This window comes from Fukomys damarensis, unplaced genomic scaffold (assembly GCF_012274545.1).
Source record: "Fukomys damarensis isolate Sample0158 unplaced genomic scaffold, DMR_v1.0_HiC HiC_scaffold_14, whole genome shotgun sequence".
NCBI classification, from domain to species: Eukaryota; Metazoa; Chordata; class Mammalia; order Rodentia; family Bathyergidae; genus Fukomys; species Fukomys damarensis.
The window spans coordinates 80,867,300-80,877,763 of record NW_022900926.1 but is presented as its reverse complement, the minus strand read 5'-3'; the positions used below and the strand labels follow the sequence as shown (position 1 = coordinate 80,877,763).

General features: G+C 39.3%; 1 protein-coding gene across 8 annotated transcripts in view; it reads right to left on the bottom strand.

Annotated features, from left to right (window-relative positions):
• The window catches only part of Pnisr (PNN interacting serine and arginine rich protein), a 25,803-nt gene extending 24,833 nt beyond the window's left edge, over positions 1 to 970 (bottom strand). For 5 of the 8 annotated variants that reach the window (XM_019209465.2, XM_010637375.3, XM_019209466.2 and 2 more), the window contains exon 1: positions 874 to 970. The gene's annotated coding sequence lies outside the window, so the exon portion shown is untranslated. The remainder of the gene's footprint in view (positions 1 to 873) is intronic. The other 3 variants (XM_010637373.3, XM_010637374.3, XM_019209467.2) reach the window with 2 other exon arrangements.
• Between the last annotated feature and the right edge of the window lie 9,494 nt (positions 971 to 10,464).

The window sequence follows — 10,464 nt, the reverse complement described above, 5'->3', positions numbered from 1 at the left end:
ATAATAATAATAATAATAATAATAAATAAAATATAAATTATTAACAAAAAAATTTAAACTATAGAACTTCTCAAGAAATAAATGATTTACTGTTAGTCTCCCAGGAGCCCCTTAACCCTTTGTAAGACGAGCCCACAATTAAAATCTTTAGTTGTCTTTTGGTTTTGCATTGGCACACTCAAATGAGAAATTCCGCGCTTATTTTATTTGGGACCAGGAGGAGAAAAAATATTAATGAGGGACTGAGATCTTAAATGTGAATGTTTTAACAATTTTACCTCCCACGATCAAAGTCTGTCTAGTTCTCAGTCGGCTTAGATGACAATACTATCCACCACAGGTCCAAACAACTAAAATAATGAATGCTGTCCGTCACCTTTGTGAAGCTTAACAAATAATGCCCACCACCAAATAAGAACACAGGAAAGACACACACTAAGGAACCTAATTGTAGTTAACACGACCCAGCCGCCCTTGGCTGCGCCTGCGCAGTGGCAGCCGCACAGGGTCTGAGCTCCGGTTCCCGGCCTATGCCTCCTCCGTAGCGCTGGCTGCACCCTTCTCCCTACAAGAGTTTCTTCTGCGCACGCGCAGTACTTAACGGCCGGCCAGACGCCCCACAATTAGTCCCATCTCATCCGAAAGGAAACCCTTTCTTAAAGAGTCGTGAGTATTTTCCTTAATAAGAACACTTCCTTTTCACCAAGAGCACTACTCTGATTCACGGGCGGATGCCGCTGCTTTAAGGAAATAAGGTTCCAGCGCTCGCACCAAGCAGCGTACGCAGCCTATTAAAGTCATACTACTTCGCCACAAAACCAAGAAGATTGTAGTTCGGAAAGTCCCCACGTGCAGTTGTTCTTCCTCACTTACCTACTGTAGTTCAGGAACGCTGCTGTCGCCACCGTTCTTGCAATACCTCTCCAAGCCTTTCGATGCTTCTACTTCTACGAACAAGGCAAGATGGCGCCCGGGCAGTGTTACCCGGAAGTGAATAATAATAACATCCGCTAGTCTCTGAAGCCATACTAGTTCGCAACGGGCTTGTGGGCACGTGACTATCGCGTTTTCACGTTCCAGCGCCATTTTTGTTATGGGCAAAGCCACCTTGCCTTTCCAACTGACGATTCTTGCCCTATTGTATGCCGGCGCGGAGCCCGACAAGCTTTCATGTTTATAGTGGGCAGAAAACTAAGAGCGCAAGTGTTCTACGCTGACAGCACCCTCAAATTCTTTAATAATGCGACTCTCCTTCAAGTGTATCTTCTCCCTACCGAACAATCTCGCTTTGGAAAAGGGTTCGAGTTCGCCTCACAGCTTTCAGATTACGGAGGGGCCCCAGAATCAAACCCAGCCAACTCTGGCCAGGTACTCGGTGCATCCGGAACAGCGCTGCAGGCAGGGCGATGTCGGCCTGACCGTTTGTAGAGTATTTCAGGCTTGGGTGTCGCTGAAGATCAATGGGTGTTCGGAAAAATAAGATGTGTGTTCAGGTGGCCAGGCTGGGTAGGTGGCAAAATCAGAGACCTTGGCTGACTGGCAGGCTTCCTTCTTTGTTAATTAAAAAATATCGCGCCCCCATCTGGACACATTCGCTCAGCTCTACTTGGCTCAGCGAGTCCTGAATTTCAATCTCTGTGAACTTTTAAAAAAAAGTGGCGGGAGGCCTAGTTCTCTTCGGGCTACTTTGCCTTAACAACAAAATGGCCTCCCGAAGGGCATGTGCAGTACAGTTCCTTGGAAAGAAAACTTTGATTTTATAGTGTGTTGATATGCATCAAACGTACCAATTTCTTAAAGCCATGAACTTTAGCTTATAAAGTTATAAGAAAAACAAAAATGTTCAATATTACAGTGTCTCAACTAAATCTGGGGAAGCACTTTTTCAAAGTAAACTTTTATATGACTTTATGAGTATTTAGCCTGTACTCCCAGCACTTGGGAGGCTGAGGCAGGAGGATCGCCTTGTTTGAGGCCACCCTAGGCTACATAGCGAATTCAAAGCCAGCCTGAACTACATAGTTGAGACCCTCTCTCAAAAAAAAAAAAAGTCTTATGTAGGGAGGGAAGGGGGGCTGTGGGGAGCGGAGGAATGGGAAAAAAGGGGCGGGATGTACCTTTATAGGTACAGATTCCCTATGATGAGTGTTAGCATTATGTATGCTTTAAATGTACCCCCCAAAAAGGCATTTAGAATTTTAAATTTTGGCCAGTCATGATAACTCTTGCCTGTAATCCCAGCGTTTAGGAGGCTGAGGCAGGAAGATTGCCAGGAGTTCCAAGGCAAACCTGTGATATACGGTGAATTTACAGCCAGCCTGAAGTGCAGAGAGAAATCTTGTCTCAAAAAAACAAACAAAAGAATCTTAAATCATTTTATTGGCAGGTGTGCAAAAGAAACAGCAAATTGAGCTGGGAATGAATTTCATTGGTAGAGCATTTGCCTAGCATGTGAGGGGCCCACAACAAACAGCAAATTACCAAAGTAAAAAAAATAAAGTAACTTTGGAGAAAGAGGATAAATATAAGATAGATATGAGACTAAGAATGCTAAAGATCTGCTAATCCTCAAATCTAAGTAGCACTCAAAATATAATTTTATTTTGGGAGAAATGTTCACCAGTTACATGTGGCAATACCATGATATGAATTTATGAGGATACTACTGGAGACAAAAGGAACACTCCTTGCCCCCTTAATTTCCACTTAAGACAAATCAATAGTTTATTATCCTTTAAAAAAAAACTTTATGGAGCAAAAACAGGGAGGAACACATACCACACCTTATTAGTAGTTACCCGATTTGTTCTATGACTGCTTGTTTCCAACTTTACTTCCCTGAAAAACATTATGATCAGAGAAATATTCTATCTTCTCAGTGAAACCTTATTGTACCAGAGTATCAGACAGATGACCCTATTCCCTGTAATCATCCTGTATTGTTTAGTTATTTCTTCCCTAATGAAGTTGAAACAACTTTTTTTTTTAGGTTTGCTAGTTTGTGGGGGTTTTTGTTGTTTTTGAGACAGGGTCTCACTATGTAGTTGAGACTGACGTGAAACTTACTGTGTAGCTCAGGCTGGTCTCGAACTCACAGCAGTCCTCCTGCCTTAACCTCCCGAGTGCTGGGATTACAGGCATGCACATCCATGCCCAACTGAAACGACTTTTTTTTTTGGGGGGGGGTTGGTTTTTTGAGACAGGGTCTCACTATGTCAACTACATAGCCCCACCACACCCGGCCTGAAACAACTTTTGAGTAAGGATTTTTCTCACTTCTGCTTTCCTAGTGTCCAGCATACTACTTAACTACACAGAAATTTTCACTTGTCAAGTGATTGAATTGCTATTTTTGAACAATGACCTTGATGTAAGCCAATAGTTTTGGATATTCATTGCCAAGTGGAGGAGATTATTAAATGCCTCACATTTTGTTCTGTTACCAGTTTAATGAGATACTCTTCAGCAGTCTCTGTTTACCAAGTGAAAATGTGTTTTACAGTCCTTTTCCCTAACATCTCTCTTCTAGGATTTCTCTGTGGAGGCAACAGGCAAGTACTATGTATGGTATCTCAACATCATTGCTTCTCGGCCTTTTGGCTAAGATCAAATGTATTGCAACACCAAATTTCTCAGAAAGTGTGTGTCTGTCTGAACACTGTCATGTACATGAACTGCAGCAGTTTGGACATTCTGCACCCTGATTATCACGTGCTATTATAAGCCACCAGCTTGCTGGTTACCTAGCAATCTATTGTCAATGTTTACCTACCAGAGGAGTTTGAAAATGCTTATAGGACACAGAAGACTGTTTGCAATGTGTGAAGTAGAAAATTTTGGAAGTATATATATATTTAAATTAGTACCTTGAGCTATTATGGAGAGAAATTCTTTTTTTTTTTTTTGAGACAGGGTCTCACTATGTAGTTGCAACTGACCTGGAACTCACTGTGTAGCCCAGGCTGGTCTCGAACTCACAGTGAGCCTCCTGCCTCAGCCTCCCAAGTGCTGGGATTACAGGCGTGTGCCACCATACCTGGAAAGAAATTATCTTTAAAAGTAAAATGGAAAAAAAGCTGAAATGTAAAAAAGATGCAGAAATAGGAGCTATTGCTACTTCCTGAGATTTGAATCTTTATAATGGTATCAGGTTCCATATCATTCCCATTTTAAAACTCAATAAATTAAAAACTATGTTATACATATACAGCACAATGTTTAGGCTAAAAAGGGAATGAAATTCCTACATGATATAATACACATGAACCTTGAAAACACACTAGCCACTATTATGAGTTGCCTAGAATAGGCAACTTCATAGACAGGAAGTAGAAGAGCAGTTGTGAGGAGTCGCGGAAGAGGAATGGGGAGATACTGTTTAATGGGTACAGAATTTCAGTTTGGAATGATGTGAGCATTCTAAAAATGAATGATGGTGAGGACTGCACAACAATGCAAAGTAGTTATGCCACTCAGTTATACACCTAAAATAGTTAAGAGTAAATTTTATGTTTCATGTATATTCTACTATGATAATCAATACAACAGAGAAAACATAAAGCTAATGTGTTACAAGCAAATTATTACAAATTGCAATGCTTTAATGTTGTTTTTGTTTTTGTCTGAGTCAGGGTCTTTGTAGTCCAGGCTGGTCTTCAACTCTGTAGCCTAGGCTGTCTTGCCTTGAGTGTTCAAAGCCAAGACTCCAATAATAATAATAATAATAATAATAATAATAATAATAATAGAGAAAACATAAAGCTAATGTGTTACAAGCAAATTATTACAAATTGCAATGCTTTAATGTTGTTTTTGTTTTTGTCTGAGTCAGGGTCTTTGTAGTCCAGGCTGGTCTTCAACTCTGTAGCCTAGGCTGTCTTGCCTTGAGTGTTCAAAGCCAAGACTCCAATAATAATAATAATAATAATAATAATAATAATAATAATTAATAATAAAGCATATTCTTTTTTTTTTTTTGGTTTTTTGAGACAGGATCTCACTATGTAGTGGAGACTGACCTGGAACTATGTAGCCCAGACTAGTCTTGAACTCAACAGCTATCCTCCTGCCTCAGCCTCCCGAGTGCTGGGATTACAGGTGTGCACCACCATGCCCAGCTAAGCCTGCATATTCTTACTAATATCTTTCATGATTCCTGCTACTGTTTCTATACTTAGTTCTTTTATATGACATGTACATGTTAGTCACCAATATCTGATTCTCTGCATACGTATAGGACACAGAAGACTGCATAGTTTTTTCTTTTTTGATTCTCCTGTCTCTTATCCTAAAGCAGCTTATCTAGTTTAAGAATCAATGACAGGATTTATATTTTATTTCTCTTACTGTTTAATAAAATGTAACAAAATAAAATAACATGAAAGACTTTAGTTTTTTGGTGGTACTGGGGATTAAACCTAGGACCTTCACACTGAGCTACATCCCTATCCCTTTTTGTTTTCTATTTTGAGGAAGGGCTGCTAAATCACTAAGTTGCTAAATTGAACTTGCAGTTCTCCTGCCTGAGGCTCCCAAAAATGCTGAGATTATAGTTAGGTGCCACCATACCCAGTTTAAGACTTTAGTCTTAAACTTTTATTTCAAAAAGGCCTGTATATTAACAGGCCCTATTTTAATTAAATTCCTTATGCCGTAGAAGTTCCAAGAAGCAATTGTATCCACAGTTTGGCTTTCGTTTTATTGTAACAGACATTTTTTAGGGCAGTTTTAGATTCACAGCAAAACTGAGAGTAAATACAGAGATTTCCCATACACCACCTGCCTTTGCCTCCTCCACATCAACTTCCGGCATCACCATCCATGTGCCTACCCTGATGTTTTACTGTCACCCAAAGTCCACAGTTTATATTAGAGCTACTGTTTGTTTTCTAGAATAGCAAAACTATGATTACAATTTTAGAATACAACTAAAAACTATAAATATCAAAAAATAATTCATATTACCTGTCTAATAATTATAAGATCCAAATTCAACTCCAGAGAATGTGAATCATCTTAAATTTATTGATACATTTTCTTTTGGCACAACAGTGGTAACTCTTCAGAAACTCATAAACATCTGATAAGAAACGCCCACAGCTGGGGATTTAGCTCAGTGATTCCACTACCTCCCTCACAAGCACAAGGTCCTGAGTTTGATCCCCAGTACCAAAGAAAAAGGCCCACAAATGAAAAAAAAAAATCACTGGAGAATATTGTCCCCTGTTGCCTGCCTTGGCTTTTCCTTAGCTTTCCAGGCTCAGAACTATCAGAATGCAGTGGGGTTTGGATTCACTAGCATCGGTTAAGAAAAGACTGTTCTTTGGCTCTTCCTTCTGGAATACAATACTGGTCAGGATTTTCCAAAGAGAAGAACCAATAGGATAAGTCATGCAAAATATGCAAGCCCCAGGGTGTCCTGCCAATGACTGGAGAACCTAGAGTTCTGGTATCCAGGACCAGGAAAAAAAGGGTGCCCCAGCTCCAAAAGCATAGTACAGGACAAAGAGAGAAGGAAGGAGCTGAAGACAGCATGTCTAAGCTTTCTTACTGTGGGAGAGGACTTTGTGAATCACTTTTGGCCATTCCATTGTAGGTTAAGTGAAGAAGTCATTTCTGGGCCTTTGCTTACAAGAGCTGGTACACTCACCAGGCCAAGTTTCAGATATTGTAGCAAGTTTCAGATAATGCATATTCTAGAGGAATGGTATATCTGTCAGAATGCATCTCTGAATTCTTTCAAAATAAACAGTTGCCAGAAAGATCTCCAAATCTGCAAAGGACTTTGCAGTGACCACAAAATAAGCTGCTGAGATTCTGGAGTCATTTAAAAAGCATAAGGCTAATCTATCTTCAGATGTGGATATTGATTACAAAATTGGGGTGTTGCTCTAATGAAAAGCACTATCTCAGGCATAGAGAACTAACATTAGAACCTAGAAACATGGCTCTACATATTAATCATAGGTGAAACATTGGATGTAACTGTTACCCATCATGACCTGGAGGGCAATAATGTATATAATGAATTTCCAATTAGGGGAAGTAGTTGAAAAAGAAGACACTAGAGTGTGGTAGATGCTACTGGATACATTTAGCAAGGTATAAAAAAAGAGTAACCTGGGGCCTGGGATTTAGCTCAGTGGTGCTGCCACTTTCCCTCAAGCTCAAGGTCCTGAGTTCTCTCCCTGGTACCAAAAAACAAACAAAAAATAAGCTGGGCACAGTAGTACACTGCTATAGTCCCAGGTGCTTGGCAGGAAGATCAGTTAAGCCCAAGAGTTGAAGATCAGCCTGGGCAACATAGCAAGACCCCATCTATACAAAGGAAAAAAAAGGCAAAAAAACGAGTAGAGCTCAGGGGAAAAGAAATATAGGTGGCTTGTGAAATTCCAAGCAGAACAGAATAAAGACAATAAAAATTTTTGAACCTCACAAAATTGGGCTTTTCAACTCCAACTGCTTGAAGCAATAGGATATACAATTGAAATAACTTTTAAGGGACAAAAAGAAACATTAAAATTCAGCTTTTTTTTTTTTTTGGTACTGGGGATTGAACCTGGGTCCTTGCGCTTGCAAGGCAGGCAACCGAACCACTGAGCTAAATCCCCGGCCCTAAAATTCAGCTTTATAGCAAATTTCATAACTGAGGGTTTAGATTTCTATTTTGGAAATTTTTTCAATGGATTAAGGGTGTGGAACCTTAATTTTTTTCTCCTCACTTGAAAAAAAAAAAGGCCTAGTAGTGAGAATATAGCCACATATATATCAGAGCTTACAGACTATCAACTTCCTGCATAAAGTCATGACGGTATGGAGGCAAGAAAGCACAGAAAATACAATTGGCTGTCCTTATTCAAGTGTTTCATATCCTGAAGTCCTACATCTAACCTAACCACAGACTGAAAATATTAGGAAGAAAATTGCACTGAACATATACAGACCTTTTCTTTTACTAAACACTAGAGTATAAGATTGTTTATATAGCATTGTTCTTGTTTGGGGTATTCTAAGTAACCTAGAGATGATTTAAAATGTGCAGGTGAATATATGTAGGTAATATGCAAATGCTAGGCTACTATATAAACTAGGGACTTTATCCTCAGATTTTGGTATCTGTGTGTGGGGGATGCTAGTGGATAATGAAGGACAAATGTTTCATCAACCCAAGAACTATGTTTCAAAAACTCTGGTATGGATATCAGCATATAAAATCTGACTGGAAGCACATGAGAGGTATAGTAAGTTTTTTGTTGTTGTTGGGTTTTTTTGCAGAACTGGGGATCAAACTATCTCTGGCCCAGTGTAGTAAGTTTTTAGTACATACTAAGACAAAAACCACAAATCTTGGTTAAAAGAATCTGTAACTATCCCAAATTAAAAACAAAACAAAACAAAAAACTTTAGCCTCCAATCATCTAGGGAATAATTTTTTTTAAACTGTGCAACTCTCTCAAGTATGGCATATTCTTTAGCAGCCATTCAGAAATGACCAAAAAAATTAATTTAAAAAACCTCTTTCCAAGGAATGGAATCTGGGTCTCAGAGAACTATGGACATGGAAATAGAAACTGGAAATTTAATCATGAACGTTCCCCACATCCAAGGTAAGAAACCTATCCCTCTTTCCCTGTCTGAATGAGTGTGTTTACTGTGGTTATGGTTCCACCTGTTCCATTACTGTGCCCTATGTGGAAAAAAACACATTGTTTTGGTTCCTGGGTCTTCACATCAGAGACAACAAAAACCTGGTCTTAGATGATAAAACTGCCTGAGTGGGAGTTTGGGGCTGCATTCCCTTGAAGAGGGAGTCACTTTGTTCCATGTGCAGAAGAGTGAGCTGAGTGACCAGAAGGGTGGACTGTTCCAGACTTCTAGTAAGTTCACATTCTTCTCTTCTGAGCCCATAGGAAGCTTACTCTTTCTGTCCATCTTTTTTTTGTAGTTAGGCATGGTCAGATGACTACTTGTGGCTGTGGGTTGAATGACACACCCCAGATGAAGAACAAATGTAACTGTTGATGCAAGATGTTTTAGCACCTGTTCCCTGGCCACAGTGAGGGGTGTTGAAGTAGTCTGCACTTTAGAAATAAATAAATAAATAAATAGCCACAAGTCTGTACTTACAGAGTTGCCAGTTGGAAGTCACCTTTGCAGACTAACTAGACCAGTGATAATGAGCCTTTTAGAGCCTTCAGTGATACAAACAGCCCACTGCATCATGCATGCCATAAGTTTGCCACCGCTGACCTAGACTTTCAGTGAATATTAAGCAAGAAATAACTTTTATTGTCTATAGCCATTGGGATTTTGAGTTGTTACTACAGCGTAACCTACCCTATCCTAATAAATTCAGGAGTGCAAGCATTTTGGATATTTTTGCTTGAGTGCAACTTTAAAAATATATGAAAATGTCTTCAGGGGGTCTGTGAACCTTTGAAATTACACAGAAATATTTATGACATATTTTTCTAGGAGCATACAAATACCAGGATTCTGTATATTGTCAGCAGACAGTGCCTCAGAATTAAAACTCACTCTTTCTCTAGTACTTTGCTTTCTCTTTGGGACTATGCCCTTTTCCTGTGACATACTTCAACTCCTGAACCTAAATTTCAGTATAGCTCTGTAAGCAGTATCGCTTCATCTTTTTCTGTATTACCATTTGACCTATCTTTCCTTATTCCTCACTATTCAGACTATTTCCTCACTTCTTGAAAGATTTCTAACTCTTGTGTTCACTGCTGTATCCCTAGTGCCAACCATATCACAGGTATTTGATGAATACCTATTAAACAATTTAAAAGACTATATATGGAAAAGAGAAAAAAAAGATGGCATATAATTTTCATCATATTCACAAACAGCTTCATAAGTTAAACAGTTAAAACACAAAGCTAGATATTTCCTAATGAATTGTCTAAATAATTCAAATAAAAAAATATCTGAAAAGATATTCATCCTTGGTAGATACAAAGATCTTAAAGAGGTTCTGTCTTAGTCACTTTTCTCATGGCTGGAAAAAAAAAACTGACACCCACAACTAAAGGGAGATGTTTATTTTGGCTCATGACTCAGTCCATAGGCTGCTGGCTCCAAGGCAGGGCAGTATGGCACAGGGGAACAGTAAAGGAATATCTACTGACCTCATGTCAGACAGGAAGCAGAGGCTCAAGGGAGGAGCTGGGAAGGAAGCTATAATCTCTGGGTCAGGCCCACAGTGACCTGCCTCTTCTGACCTGGCCCCACTTCCTAACAGCAAGTCAGCTTAAAGCTCCTATAATCCAGTCATCTTCAGAAGGTCTGGCCTATGATCCTATGAGGCTTTAGGACATAAACCATAACAGACCTGTATAAGTTATTTTGCTCTAGGCTAGGAAGAGTAGCATGAACAGCATGCCTAAGGCTCTGGGTTAAATCCATATATAGCACTACCAAAAAAAAAAAAAAAAAAAAAAAAAAAAA